Below are 15,343 nucleotides of genomic sequence, written 5' to 3'. Positions count from 1 at the left end.
AAGTAAAAATTATTATAGAGTATAGTCTATACAAGAATCTAGTCAAAATTTAAAAGATATAATGAAGAATATGACAGTCTTCAACATTTTTTTTGTCCAATTAGTAACATAAAAGATACACAAAATTTGACTTCATTAGTTGACATTAATGTGTAAAAAGGCAAGCCATAGGTTTTTTTGTAACACATATATCTGATGAGATTTACATCTAGAATATATAAAAAGATCCCTGTCATTGAGGAAAAGAAAAAATTGAATAAATGCTTAAAAAAAAAGATAGGTACCACAAAAATGTGTTTCACATCATTAGTTATCAAGAAAAATTTTTTTTTAAATTTAGTGGTAGAAGGACACAGTATCTTTATTTTATTTTATTTATTTTTATGTGCTGCTGAGGATGGAACCCAGTGCCTCATGCCTGCAAGGCAAACGCTCTACCACTGAGCTACAACCCCAGCCCCTCAATATTTATTAAATCACAATGAGTTATTATTTTACATTGAAAATAATTTAAAAAAAATTTTTAAAAACCATTTTCAAGAGTTTTGGGGATATGAAGCTCCTGAAGCTCTCTTCTATTGGTCAAAGCATAAATTGGTACAACCACTTTGGCAATATCTACTACAGATGAATAAACATATACCCTATTACTCATCATCAATTCCACTTCAAATATATATTTTGAAAAGTTAAAATATATGCACTAAAACACAAGAATGTTCATAGTAGCACTATTTGTAATACTCCCAAACTAGGTGCCATGGAAATGTCCATTAACTGAATGACTAAATTATGGTATAGTAATATAATAAAATCTTATACAGCAATATATCAAGAGGAAAGAAATCATGGAAGGTAGTTTTTTCAATTTGCTCGAGAAAGGCAAGTTGGAGAGGGTAAGGGAAAAGCATTCCCACAGTCACATGCATTAAATAATAAGCACAAAGATTCGGTACATGTCCAAAGAATGACAAAAATTCCAATATGTCTAGACTATCAGGGGCTGACAGACAATAATGAGAAAAAAGACTGGAAAAAAAACCCATTATAGTTCCATTGTGTAAGGCCTTGAGAATGGAGCTGAAGAATATGCCCTCTGTTCTGTGGGAAATGGGGGAGCCACTGAAGGTTTTTTGAGCAGTTTATACCTTCACAAGATTCAGAAATGGTAAGGGGAGGAGATAAAGGAAGGAGAGGAACTAGAAGCTGGGAAATCAGTTACAAGTCTGTCTCAAATGAACTAGGAGGAGAACTAGGTTGAGGTATTACACATGGAAAGGAGAGGTGGAGTGCCATTGTCAAGATGGAAACAGACTTGATAGAATTTGAAAATAACTAGACACTGGAGCAAGGGGAACAAAGCAGTCTAAGGAGCTGGGTGTGGTGGCGCACACCTATAATCCCAGCAGCTCAGGAGGCTGAGGCAGGAGGATTGCAAGTTCAAAGACAGTCTCAGCAACTTAGGGAGGCCCTAAGCATTTTTTGTATTTTATTTAAGACCCTGTCTCTAAATAAAATACAAAAAAGGGCTGGGGATGTGGCTCAGTGGTTAAGGGCCCTTAGGTTCATCCCTGGTACCAAAAAAACAAAAAACAAAACAGAGTAGTCAAGGACAGAGAGGATGAGGCTAATTTCACTATGAGAAAACTTTAAAACTATTAAACCTTTTCATTTCCCTGTGTTCTATCTCAAATTCATATTTTCTGAGAACATACTGCATATCATGATTTTTTATATCCCCACCTCCTAATCCAATGCTTTGAAAATAAAGGTATTTTAAAATATTATATATATATTTGATTTTTTGTTTTTTGTATTTATTTATTATTTTTAGATATACATGAAAGTCGAGTATATTTTGACATATTTAACACACATGGAGAATAACTTCCCATTCTTGTGGTTGTACATGATGTGGAATTACACTGATCAGGTATTCATATATGAACATAGGAAAGTTGTGTCCAGTTCATTCTAGTGTCTTTCCTATTCCCATCCTCCTTCTCTTCCCTTCATTACCCTTTGTCTAATCTACTAAAATTCTATTCTTTCCTCCTCCCCACCTTATTGTGTGTTAGCATCCACATATCAGAGAGAGTGTTCAGCCTTGGTTTGGGGAATGAGCTTATTTCACTTTGCACGATAGTCTTCAGTTCCACCCATTTACTGGCAAATGCCATAATTCATTCCTTATGGCCAAGTAATATTCCATTGTGTATATTTACCACAGTTTCTTTATTCATTCATCTATTGAAGGGCACCTAGGTTGGTTCCATAGTTTAGCTATTATGAATTGAACTGCTATAAACATTGATTTGGCTGCGTCAAAGTAGTCTGTTGATTTTAAGTCCTTTGGGTATAGACCAAAAAGTGAGATAACTGGGTTGAATGGTGGTTTCATTCCAAGTTTTTAGAGGAACCTCCACTTTGCTTTCCAGAGTGGTTGTACCAATTTGCAGTTCCCCAGCAATGTCTAAGTGTACCTTTTCCCCCACATCCTCACCAACATTTATTGTCATTTGTATTCTTGGTAATTGGCATTCTGACTGGAGCTATGTAAAAACTCAGTATAGTTTTAATTTGCATCTCTGTAATTGCTAGAGAATGAAGGCCATATTGAGAATGGAGTCCAGGAAAAGGGGAATTGAAAATGTCCACAAGGCCCAGAGCCCATCCCAAGGAAATGTTAATGAATCAGCTCCCTGCAAACAAGGAGATGCTGATCCAAAAGTCCTTCCTGCCCAGATTACTCCTGGCCCACCTGTCCCCCACCCTTTGGGCCTTCCCACCTACATTCCATCACTGCAAGATAACAAAACAAAGGACAGGAATGTGACAGGAATGTGGGAAAGCTGAAAGAAGACCTTTCCTATAAAAGAGGGAAGATCTCGCCCTTCCACGGATTCCACCTCTTGGGTCCCCTTCTTCCTCCAGGGAGAAGTCTTTTCTGGTGTCCTTTAATAAAGCTTCAACTTTCCACTCTAAAGAGAAAAAAAAAAAGAAAGAAAACTCAGTGTAGTTTTAATTTGCATCTCTGTAATTGCTAGAGATGTTGACTGTTTTTTCGTATATTTGATGACCATTTGTATTTCTTCTTCTGTGAAATGCCTGTTTAGTTCCTTTGCCCATTTATTGACAGAGTTATTTTTGTTTTGTGTGTTAAGTTATTTGAGTTTTTTTTATATATCCCAGAGATTAATGCTTTATCTGAGTTGCAGTTGGTGAAGATTTTTTCCCATTCTTTAGGCTCTTTGTTCATGTCCTTGATTGTTTCCTATGCTGTGGAGAAGCTTTTTAGTTTTATACCATCCCATTCATTGATTCTTGATTTTACTTTGTGCTTTAGGAGTTTGTTGGGGAAGTCTGTTCCTAAGCCAACGTGAGGGAGAGTTGGGCCTACATTTTCTTCTAGTTGGCACAGGGTCTCTGGTCTAATGCTAGTTCCTTGATCCACTTTGAGTTTTGTGCAGAGTCAGAGATAGGGGTTTAATTTCATTTTGCTACATATGGATTTCCAGTTTTCCCAGCACCATTTGTTGAAGAGGCTGTGTTTTCTCCAATGTATGTTTATGGTGCCTTTGTCTAATATGAGGTAACTGTATTCATGTGGGCTTGTTTCTGTGTCTTCTATTCTGTTCCATTGGTCTTTGTGTCTGTTTTGGTGCCAATACCATATTTTAAGGTCTAGTACTATGATGCATCCTGCTTCACTTTTCTTGCTAGGGATTGCTTTGGTTATTCTGGGCCTGTTTTTTTCCAAATGAATTTCATGACTGCTTTTTTTATTTCTATGAAGAACATCATTGGAATTTTTGTTGTTGTTGTTCTAATTAGTTATACATGACAGCAGAATGCATTTTGATTCATTGTATACAAATGGAGCACAGTTTTTCATTTCTCTGGTAGTATATGATGTAGATTGCACTATATGTGCAGTCATACATGTACCTAGGAAATTATGTCTATCTCATTCCACCATCTTTCCTACTCCTATGTCACCCCCACCCTTTGCTCAAAGTCCTCCATTTTTCCCATGTCCCCCCATTATGGATCAGCATCCACTTATCAGTGAGGACATTCAGCCATTGATTTTTTGGGATTAGCTTACTTTGCTTAACATTATATTCTCTAAATCCATCCATTTACCTGCAAATGCCATAATTTTATTATATTTTAAGGCCAAATAATATTCCATTGTGTATATATTCCACAGTTTCTTATCCATTCATCTACTGAAGGGCATCTACATTGATTCCAAAGTTTATTGTGAATTGAGCTGCTATAAACATTGATGTGGCTGTGTAAACATAGTAAGCTGATTTTAAATCCTTTGGGTATAAATCAAGGAGTGGGATAGCTGGGTCAAATGATGGTTCCATTCCCAATTTTCTGAGGAATCTCCATACTGCTTTCCATAGTGGTTGCACCAATTTTCAGTTCCACCAGCAATGTCTGAGTGAATCTTTTCCTCCATATCCTTGCCAACAATTATTGTTGTTTATATTCTTAACACCTACCATTCTGACTGGAGTGAGATGAAATTGTAGAGCAGTTTCTATTTGCATTTCTCTAATTACTAGTGAAAGTGAACATTTTTTATATATATTTGTTCATCAATTATATCTCTTCTTCTGTGAATTTTCTGTTAATTTCCTTAGTCCATTTATGGATTGGGTTATTTATTCTTTTGGTGTTGAGTTTTTTGAGTTCTTTGTATATCCTGGAAATTAGTGTTCTATCTGATGTGCATGTAGTAAAGATGTTCTCCCATGCTGTGGGCTACATCATTGGAATTTTAATAGAAATTGCATTAAATCTGTATAACACTATTGGTAGTATGGCCATTTTGACAATATCAATACTGCCTCTCCAAATCATGGGAGATCTTTCCATCTGCTAAGGTCTTCTTCAATTTATTTCTCTAGGGTTCTATAGTTTTCATTGTAGAGATCTTTCACTCCTTTTGTTAGATTGATTTCCAATTTTTTTGAGGCTATTGTGAATGGCATAGTTTCCTAATTTCTCTTTCAGTTGATTCATCACTGATGTATAGGAACGCAGTTGATTTATGGGTGTTAATTTTATATTCTGCTACTTGCTGTATTGTTTAGGAGTTCTAGAAAGTTTTCTGGTAGAGTTTTTTGAGTCTTCTAAATATAGAATTCTGTCAATGGCAAATAGGGACAGTTTGAGTTCTTTTCCTATTCAGATCCCTTTGATTTTTTTTTTCTTCTGCCTAATTGCTCTGGCTAGAGTTTCAAGGACTATGTTGAATAGGAGTGGTGAAAGAAGGCATCCTTGTCTTTTTCCTGTTTTTAGAGGGAATGCTTTTAATTTTTCTCCATTTAGAATGATGCTTTCCTTGGGGTTAGCATATATAGCTTTTACAATGTTGAGATATGTTCCTACTATCCCTAGTTTTTCTAGTATTTTGAACACGAAAGAGTGCTGTGCTTTGTCAAATGCTTTTTCTGCATCTATTGAGATAATCATGGGATTCTTGTCTTTAAGACTATTGATGTGATAAATTGTGTTTATTGATTTACATGTGTTGAACCAACCTTGCATCCCCGGAATGAGCCCCACTTGATCAAGGTGCACTATCTTTTTAATATGTTTTTGTATGCAATTTGCCAGTACTAAGAGTTTTTGCATTCAAGTTGATTAGGGATATTAGTCTGAAGTTTTCTTTCCTTGATTTGTCTTTGTCTGGTTTTGGTATCAGGGTGATACTAGATTCTTAGAATGAATTTGGAATGGTTCCTCCTTTTCTATTTCATGGAATAATTTGAGGCGGGTTGGTGTTAGTACTTCTTTGAAGGTGTTGTAGAAATCCCCTGAAAAATCTATCTGGCACTGGGCTTTAATTTCTTGGTAGGCTTTTGTTGGTGTCTTCAATTTCACTGCTTGAAATTGATGTGCTTAAATTTTCTATTTTCCCCTGCTTCAATTTGGGTAAGTCATATGTCTCTAGAAATTTGTCAATGTCTTCAAGACTTTCAAATAGTTTCTGATTTTCGTCTGTATTTCAGTAGTGTCCATCATGGTATTTCCTTTTTCATCATGAATTTTAGTAATTTGAGTTTTCTCTCTCTTTCTCATTGTTAGTTTGGCTAAGGGTTTATCAATTTTATTTATTTATTTTTTAAAAAACCAAATTTTTGTTTTGTTGTTTTTTAAAATTTTTTTCAATTTCATTGATTTTGGCTGTGATTTTAATTATTTTTTTGTTTTCTACTATTTTTGATGTTGATTTGTTCTTCTTTTTCTAGGTCTTTGAGATGTAATGTTAGGTTATTAATTTGATGACTTTCTGTTCTTTTAAAGAATGAGCTCAATACAATGAACTTTCCTCTTAGAATCATCTTCATAGTGTCCCAGAAATTTTGATACATCGTATCATTATTCTCATTTACCTCTAAGTATTTTTCTATTTTACCCTTGACTTCTTCTGCTATCTGAATGTTGGTCATTCAATAATGTATTATTAGTGTTTTAGTCTCTAGGTGTTAGAATAGCTTCTATTTTTTTATTTTATCATTGATAGTTAATTTTATTCATTATGATCTGATAGAATGCAAGGTATTATCTCTGTGTTTTTGTATTTGCTAAGAGTTGCTTTGAGGCCTAAGATATGTTTTAGAAAAGGATTCATGTGCTTCTGAGAACAAAGTGTGTTCAGTTATTGATTAATGAAATATTCTTTTTTTAAAAAAAATATTTTATTTTATTTATTCTAATTTGTTACATATGACAGCAGAATGCAATTCAATTCATATTACAAAAATAGAGCACAATTTTTCATGTCTCTGGTTGTACACAAAGTAGTCACACCATTCATGTTTTCATACATGTTCTTAGGGTAATGGTGTACATCTCATTCCACTGTCTTTCTTACCCGCATGTGAAGTATTCTTTATGTTGGTTAAGTCTAAATTATTAATTGTATTTTTTAGTTCTATATCTTTTTTATTTAGTCTTTATTTTGAGGATCTGTCCAGTGGTGAGAGAGGCATGTTAAAGTCACCAGAATTATTATGTTGTGGTCTATTTGATTCTTAAAATTGAGAAGGGTTTGTTTGATGTATATAGATGCTCCATTGTTTGGGGGCATAAATATTTATGATTGTTATGTCTTGTTATATATTTCATTAAGTAGTATGGAATGACCTTCTTTCGCCTTCTGATTAACTTTGGCTTGAAGTCCACTTTATCTTATATGAGGATATAAACCTCTGCTTGTTTATTATATCTATGTGAGTGATATGTTTTTTTTCATCCTTTTACCTTTAGTCTGTGGATATTTTTGCCTATGAGGTAAGTCTCTTGGAGATAATATATTGTTGGGTATTGTTTTTTAATCCAATCTGCCAGCCTATGCCTTTTGATTGATGATTTTAGGCCATTTACATTTAATGTTATTATCGAGAAATTTTTTTTATTCCCTGTCATTTTGATTTATTTCCAGTTTTTTTTTATTTATTTATTTTTTATTTTTCAGTTCTCGGCAGACACAACATCTTTGTTTGTATGTGGTGCTGAGGATCGAACCCGGGCCGCACGCATGCCAGGCAAGCGCGCTACCGCTTGAGCCACATCCCCAGCCCCTTTATTTCCAGTTTTTAATTTGAATTGATTTCTCCTTTGATTGACTATCCTTCTAGTATAGTACCTCCCTTTGCTGGTTTTCACTTTTACTTTCATTTCTTTTTCATGAACATTTTATTTAGTATGTTTTGTAGTTCAGGCTTTCTACTTGTGAATTCTTTCAACTTTTGTTTATCATGGAAGGTTTTTATTTCATCATCAATTTTGAAGCTTGATTTTGCTGGCTATAGTATTCTTGGCTGACATCCATTTTACTTCAGAGTTTGGTATATATTATTCCAATATCTCCAAATTTGAGAGTCCGGATTGAGAAATCAGCTGAGATGCAGATTGGTTTTCCTCTCAATATGACCTGTTGTTTTTCTCTGGCAGCTTTAAAAATTCTATCCTTATTCTGTATATTAGGCATTTTCATAATAATGTGTCTTGGTGTCGGTCTGTTGTAATTTTGTATATTTGTGGTCCTGTAAGCCTCTTGTATATGATTTTTTCATTTCATTTTTTAGGTTGGGAAGTTTTCTGATATTATTTCATTGTAAAGATTGTGCATTGCTGAAACACTGTTTCCATTTCCAGTGTATTGGTTATGCTTTGCATTGAATTCTTAATTTGGTTTATTGATTCCTTCATTTTGAGAATTTTTAAGAATCTCTGTTTATTGAAGTGAACTTTCACTTCCTGTATTTTCTCTCTGATTTCACTCCTTTCATCAGTCATCCTTTACCTCACAAAACATTTAACAATGTACATTCAAACTCCTTCTCTGACATTTCTTCCACTTTGGTGTCAATGGATTCTCTTATTGAAGTATCTTGGCTTGTTTGGGGAGATTTTCTTCCCTTGCTTTTCACATTGCTTGTGTGTCTACTCATTTATCAGTATGGATATATCAGTATCAGTACAGTTTCTCTCCTGGGACTTATATGTCCCTGAAAGTTTCATCACTGTTTAGGGAAGACAAATAATAACAATAACCAATGCAAACAATATAAAGCATTAAACCAAATAGTTCATGCTATGAGATCTATAATGTTAATTGTCACAATAAACAGAAATTATATGATCAGTTATTGTCTACAATAAAAATTGGAAGTTTGCAAAAGTGTTTACAATTTTGAATTGTGAACATGGAAAGAACAGAAGTTGAAGTAGAATGTTATGATATGAGGGACTAGGAGAAAAGATATAAGTAAAAAATTAAATGAAGAGTGAAAGAGAGAACAATGGAGATCAGCTATTAGCCAAAGAAAAGAGGAAAAGAGAATCAAGAGAAACAGATAAAAGAAAATTATATATATAATAAATTTTTTTAAATTAAGAATAAAGATAAAATAATATAAAACAAATGTGAAATATACTAACCAAACATCCTAATCTTAAAAATATTGATCCATGAAAAATAGCTGGCTTCAAAAATGCTAGAAATGAGAAAAAACAAATATGAATATATATAAATGTCTATGAACCATTAAGGTCACTATTAAACAGAGAAAAAAAATCTTGATGAAAAATTAAAGAATCGTTTCCATTGAGTTCAAAAGATTCACAGCTTCCCTTCTCAGCAGTGTTAGGTGGGATGGTCTGGATTGTGAAGATTACTCCACACTAATGCCGTAGGCAGAACTCCTGGAAGTGGGGTTTAGGCTTACAGAGCCTCCAGGTTCTTCACTGAATGACAATTGGTCTGGAAATTTTAAATCAGCGCACCCCCAGGGCCCAGCAATTGCCAGTTCACAATGGAAGACTGCCATCCAGAGATCTCCCCTGGATTCCACTTGTGCAGTAGAAGAGCTAATTCTTAGTCTACTCTGTCACTCATGGACCCCATGTTTCCTGGTCTTGGATTCAGTCTTCAATCTCAATCTCTCCCCACCCCTGCCCTATCAAATTTTTGGCCAGGCACATCTCTCACAGCTGGTTTTGCAAGCAGCCAGATTGGAGGAAAGAGGGAAAGCTGGTGGGTTTCCACGACTTAGTATTCACCTGTGTAAACCTTTCTCAGTGTTTGATTTTCTCATAGTCATTCAGGCACACTCTATATCATGCAGTGTGGGTTTGCCAGGCCTGTATTTTGGGCCAATCTTGAGTTATCCAGAAATTGCCTCTCCCAGCTGACAACTCCCTTACCATAGCTGCAAAATGGTTCCTTCCTCTGTCCTCTGCATGCAGCCAGGAAAGATATGGCTTCTTTCCCTCAGAAGGATATTGTGCAGAACACCTTTCAGTTTGGTTGGGCAATATCTTTGATCTCTAAGATCTCCATACCCAGACATGCCTCAGGCTTCCTAAAAATTGGGGTTCCTTTAATTCCTTTATCCCTCTACTTTGGTCACAGAGGGATCACTCTTGGCTGGTGACACCAGCTGTGGCAGTGGCAATGGCTGGGGACATTTCTTCTTTATTTTATTATATTCAATCTCCTGAGTCCCCAATCTGCTTTGATTGTCCAGTATTAAATTCCAGAAAAGTACACTCTCCTGTTTTTTTTTTTTTCTCTCCCATCTTGTTAAGGAGCTGCATATCTACTTTCTTGGTTTCATACCATGGAGCAGTCAGGAAAGCAACCTTCTCTATTCTGCCATCTTGAAATCCCTTATTTTTGTTTCTTTTATTTATGCAACTGGGAATTGAACCCAGGGCTTCACACATGATAGGCAAGCACTCTATTACAGAGCCATGCCTCCAGCCCTTTTTATTTTATCTTAAGACAAGATCTTTCTATGTTGTCCAGGCTGACCTTGAATTTATGATCCTCCTGTTTCAGCTTCCCCAATAGCTGGGATTACAGGTATGCACTAGCACCCATCAGGCCACCTATTTGGTTTTGATGTTATTATAATAGGGACATCATGTAGCCAAGACATGATAAGTGCTTCAGGCATTCCAGAAGTTTGACTCTGATTTCAGCTTTAGCTTTGCCAAATTTAATATTGCTCTGGCTCACAAACCAGCTGAGCAGGAAAGAACTTGCAAAAACAATCAAAGAATCATTGTATGTCAAACATCTTTGTGTATAATTCCAAGGGACCATCTGGATGTAAGAGTATTTGTCACAGTTTGTCAGAGTATCCTGTTGCATTTAGTGCCTGGTGTGGACCTGCTTCCTGGTCTATGAATGACCACCTTTGTGTGTCTCTTCACATGGCAGAAGAGAATTTTCTGGGCACAGGGGCACTAATCCCACTCATGAGGTTCCCTGCCTTATAACCTAATTTCTTCCTGAAGCCCCCATTTTCTAATGCCATCATTTTTGGAGTTAGTATTTTAATGTATGAATTTGGAGGGATTCAAATACACAATTCACTGCAACAGTAAACTTTAAAAAACTGTGACTAATACTATGATAAAGTAAGAACAAGATTAATTTGAATATTTATGTATCCAAACTAGTGTCAGGAAAACCTTCTTCAAACATTTCCAATTAAACAAAGGGTTAAAATCAAAAGGCAAATTGTGTAACTGTCATTTGAAAAAGAGTTGAACAACGGTCCTCAGTGACACAAAGTCCACTGTGTGCTTCAAAAGAAAACAGAATACCCCAAATAGTTCTTCAATTCATTTTCACCTAGGTAGGTTTATGATGTCTAAAATGTTTTCATTCTTCTGGGACTTTGGTTGTTTCAGTATTTCTGTGTATACTGTGAAGGAAAATGGGATCTGACATCTCACAGGGAGTTGGGTTCCACTTAAGTATTGTGTTTGTATTTTCTCTCCCAAATGTTGTATGGTTATGGTTATGTTGGAAAATTAAACCACTAAGTATCCTTTCATATATACATTGCTTCAACTAACACAATAAGATAAAATATGGAGTTGGGGAAAGGAGAAGTTAGAAATGTAGAGTTTTTGTATGCAATTGAACTTAAATTGTTATCAGCTTAAATAAGTGTTATAAGTATAAAATATTTTAGAGAAATTCCAAGGTAATCCAATAAAATATATCTATAGAAATTACAAAAAAGGAAAAGGAATCAATGAATATTAATTCAAAAAATTTAACAAAGCACAAAGTCTGATAGAAGGGAGAAAAAGATCGACAATAGAACAACAAGAACAAATGAAAACAATGAACAAAATAGCAATAGTAAATTATTCCCTGTCAATAATTACTTTAAATGTAAATAGATTAAATTATTCCCAATCAAAAGAGAGCAGCTGAATAGAACAAAAACCAAAACACAACTATATTCTGTCTACTTCATTTTAGAGTTAAGGGCACACATAGACTGATATTGAGGGGATAGAAAAGAGAATTCATGCAAATGATAATGAAAAGAGAACAGGGCTGGCTGTATTTATACCAGACAATATAAATTTTAGGCCAAAAAACTGTCACAAGAAACAAAGGAAATTACATAATGATAACAGGATCAATCCACCAGAGAAACATAACAATTAAAAATATATATTCATCCCAAATCTGAACACCTAAAAATATAAACATTGACAGAACTGAAGGAGAAAAAGACAGCAATATAATAATAGTAGGAAACTTCAATACACCATTTTCAATAATGGACAGGGGTATCCATATAGAAGTTGAGTGAGGAAAGAGAGAACCTGAACACTATATACCAAATGAACCTAAAAGACATATTTAGAATTTTCTCTCCAATAGCAACAGAATATACACTGTTTTTAAGAACACAAGGAAATTATTCAGGTTAGATCACAAGCTAGGTCACAAGTAATTTTTAAGGATTAATAATCAAGAAGATTAAAATATCAAGCATCTTTTCTGACCACAATAGTATGAAATTAGAAATCAATAACATGAGGAAAATTGGAAAATTCACAAATATGTGGAAATTAACACACTCTTGAATAACTATTGGGTCAAAGAACAAATCCAAAAGCAAATTAGAAAATATGTCTAGACAAACAAAAGTAAAAGTATAACAAGCCAAAATTTATGGGATACAGCAAAAACTGTACAAAGAGGAAAGTTTATTGTGATAAACATCTGCATTTAAAGAGAAGAAAGATCTCAAACAACCTAACTTCACACCTCAAGGAATTAGAAAAAGAACAAAGTCAACAGAAAGAAGAAAATAAAGATCAGAGCAGAAATAGACAAAAATAAAAGAAGAAGAAGAAAAGAAAAAGAAAAAAATCAATGAAACTAAGAGTTGTTTTTGAAAGATAAACAAAATTATTAGCTAGACTAATAAGAAAAAGAGAAAGAACTCAAATAAATAAATAGGAAATGAAAGAAGAGACAGACATTACAATTGATGCTACAGAAATAAAAAGGATATAAGAAGCCAGGCCTGGTGGCACACATCTGTAATCCCAACAACCTGGGAGGCTGAGGGCAGGAGGATCATAAGTTCAAGGCCAGCCTAAGCAACTTTGTAAGGCCCTGTCTCAAAATAAAAAAATTAAAAGTACTGGGGATATAGCTCAGTGGTAAAACACCCCTGTGTTCAATTCTCATTATGCCTTGCCCCCCTAAAAGAATCATATGAAACTACATTACATTCCAAAAAAACTGAGTGAAATAGAAACATACAATATACGAAGACTAAATCATGAAGATATAGATAAAAACATACATATATCGAGTATGAAGTTTAATTCAATAATTAAAAACCTCCTAGCAAGGACCAGATGGCATAACTGATAAATTTTATCCATCATTTAAAGAAGAATTAATGCCAATCCTTCTCAAATACTTCTAAAACTAAGAGGGAACACTTCCAAACTCATTTCATTAACCCTGATACGAAAGCTAGACAAAGCACAGACAAACAAACAACAACAACAACAACCTACAGGTATATATTGCTGATGAATATAGGGCAAAGATTCCCAAAATGCTAGTAAACCATACACAATAACACATCAAAAAGATTATACACCATAACCAAATGGGATTTACCCTGGGATGTAAGGATGATTTAGCATATTAAAATCAATCAATGTGATGCTCTATTTATCAGGGTCAAGGACAAAAATCACATAATTATCTCAATAGATGTAGAAAAATATTTTGATAAAATTAACTACTCCTTCATGATAAGAACTCTCAAACTGGAAATAGAAGGAAAATACCTCAACACAATAAAGGCCAAGTGTGAAAATCCCACAGCATACATCATACTCAGTGGTGAAAGCTAAAATCATTTCCTCTAAGATCAGGAACAAGACAAGGATGCCTACTCTCACTACTTGTGTTCAACACAGTACTGGAAGTTCTAACCAGAGCAATTAGGCAAGAAAAAGAAATAAAAGTGATCTGAATTGGAAGGGAAGAAGGAAAATTGTTTGCAGACTACTTGATTATATATTTACAAAGCCCCAAATAGTCCATTAAAACACATGTTAGAACTTATAAATTACGTAAAATTGCAGGATACAAAATCAACACACTGTGTTAGTCAGTTGTGTTATTATAATGAGATATTTGAAATAACATACTTATTTTTTTAAAAAGGCCTTCTTTTGATCACAGTTTTGAAGTTTCCAGTCCTTAATCAACTGATCCTATTACTTTGGGGAGACAGCATGTCATGTCAGGGACATAGAACAGAGTAAAACTGTTCACTATACAATATTGTGAATAACAATTAAAAAAAAAAAAAAAGGAAGAGGCCAGTCTCCAAATCTCGTTCTTCCAGGAGCAATAGTTGGCATCACATTCAGCCACAATTAGTTTCTATATTAATATACGAGCCAAGAAATCTGGCTTTTAACTATGAAGTGACACCACCATGGAACATGTGTGAAACAATGCAAGAAAGTTTAGAGGTAAAATGATTGGGTTAGAGTTTTAACCTAATCAGTGGATTAATCCCCCGATAGGGATGAACTGGGTGGTGGTAACTGTAGGCACCTACGGTGTAGCTGGAAGAGGTGGCTCCCTGGGGGTGTGCCTCAGCGTATATATTTTGTCATTGTGGAGCACAGTTTTCTCTGTTTCCTGGCACCATGTCCTCCACTGCTTTCCTCTGCCACACCCCTTCTGCCATGATGTTCTGCCTCACCTGAGGAATGCAACCAGCTGTCTATGGACTGAGACCTCTGAAACTGTGAGCCCCCAAATAAACTTTTGCTCCTCTAATTGTTCTTATCAAGTCTTTGCTTGCAGCAGTGAAAAAGCTGACTAAAACAATGATATTGTTGTGAACAAAGGTGGGGCTTCATGGGACTGTCTTTTTTGCTGTTAGCACGAACTTCATTTATCTGAAAAATAAGACTATGTTCCATTATTTGTCATGCTTTGTAGCTTGTGACAATAATGTAATATTATGTATTTTATATAGAGCATTATGTCTGATATTTATTGTCTATGGTATGGTATGATATAGTGCTGTTATGTCATATGGTATTTGTATGCTTGCATGTTTAGCCTGATTGACCTAACCAAAGGCAAAGAGAACACATCAGACATTTAGATACAACCCTCCAAAGGCTACACCTTAGAAGTAAAAGTCCTCTAGAATTTAAAATTCAAAGTTCAAAATTGAAATGGGCCTGCCTTACAAATAATAGAACCAAGCCTGACAAAACCTAAAAGATCCTTTAATTAAACAACTTATTGTCTCGGACTCAGAGCAATGGAGTCGGCCATCTATGGATTGAGACCTCTGAAACTGTGATACTCAAGCAAACTTTTCCTCTAAAGTTGTCTCTTTAGGTTTTTTGGACACAGCAGCAAAATAGCTTACTAAAACATCTTCCATTTGAATTTTATTCTAGACATCACAGATAAGATTCTTAGTAATTGTGATGC

The sequence above is a fragment of the Marmota flaviventris genome, chromosome 11, assembly GCF_047511675.1.
Source record: "Marmota flaviventris isolate mMarFla1 chromosome 11, mMarFla1.hap1, whole genome shotgun sequence".
In the NCBI taxonomy this organism is placed as follows: Eukaryota; Metazoa; Chordata; class Mammalia; order Rodentia; family Sciuridae; genus Marmota; species Marmota flaviventris.
This window is presented reverse-complemented; position numbering follows the sequence as displayed.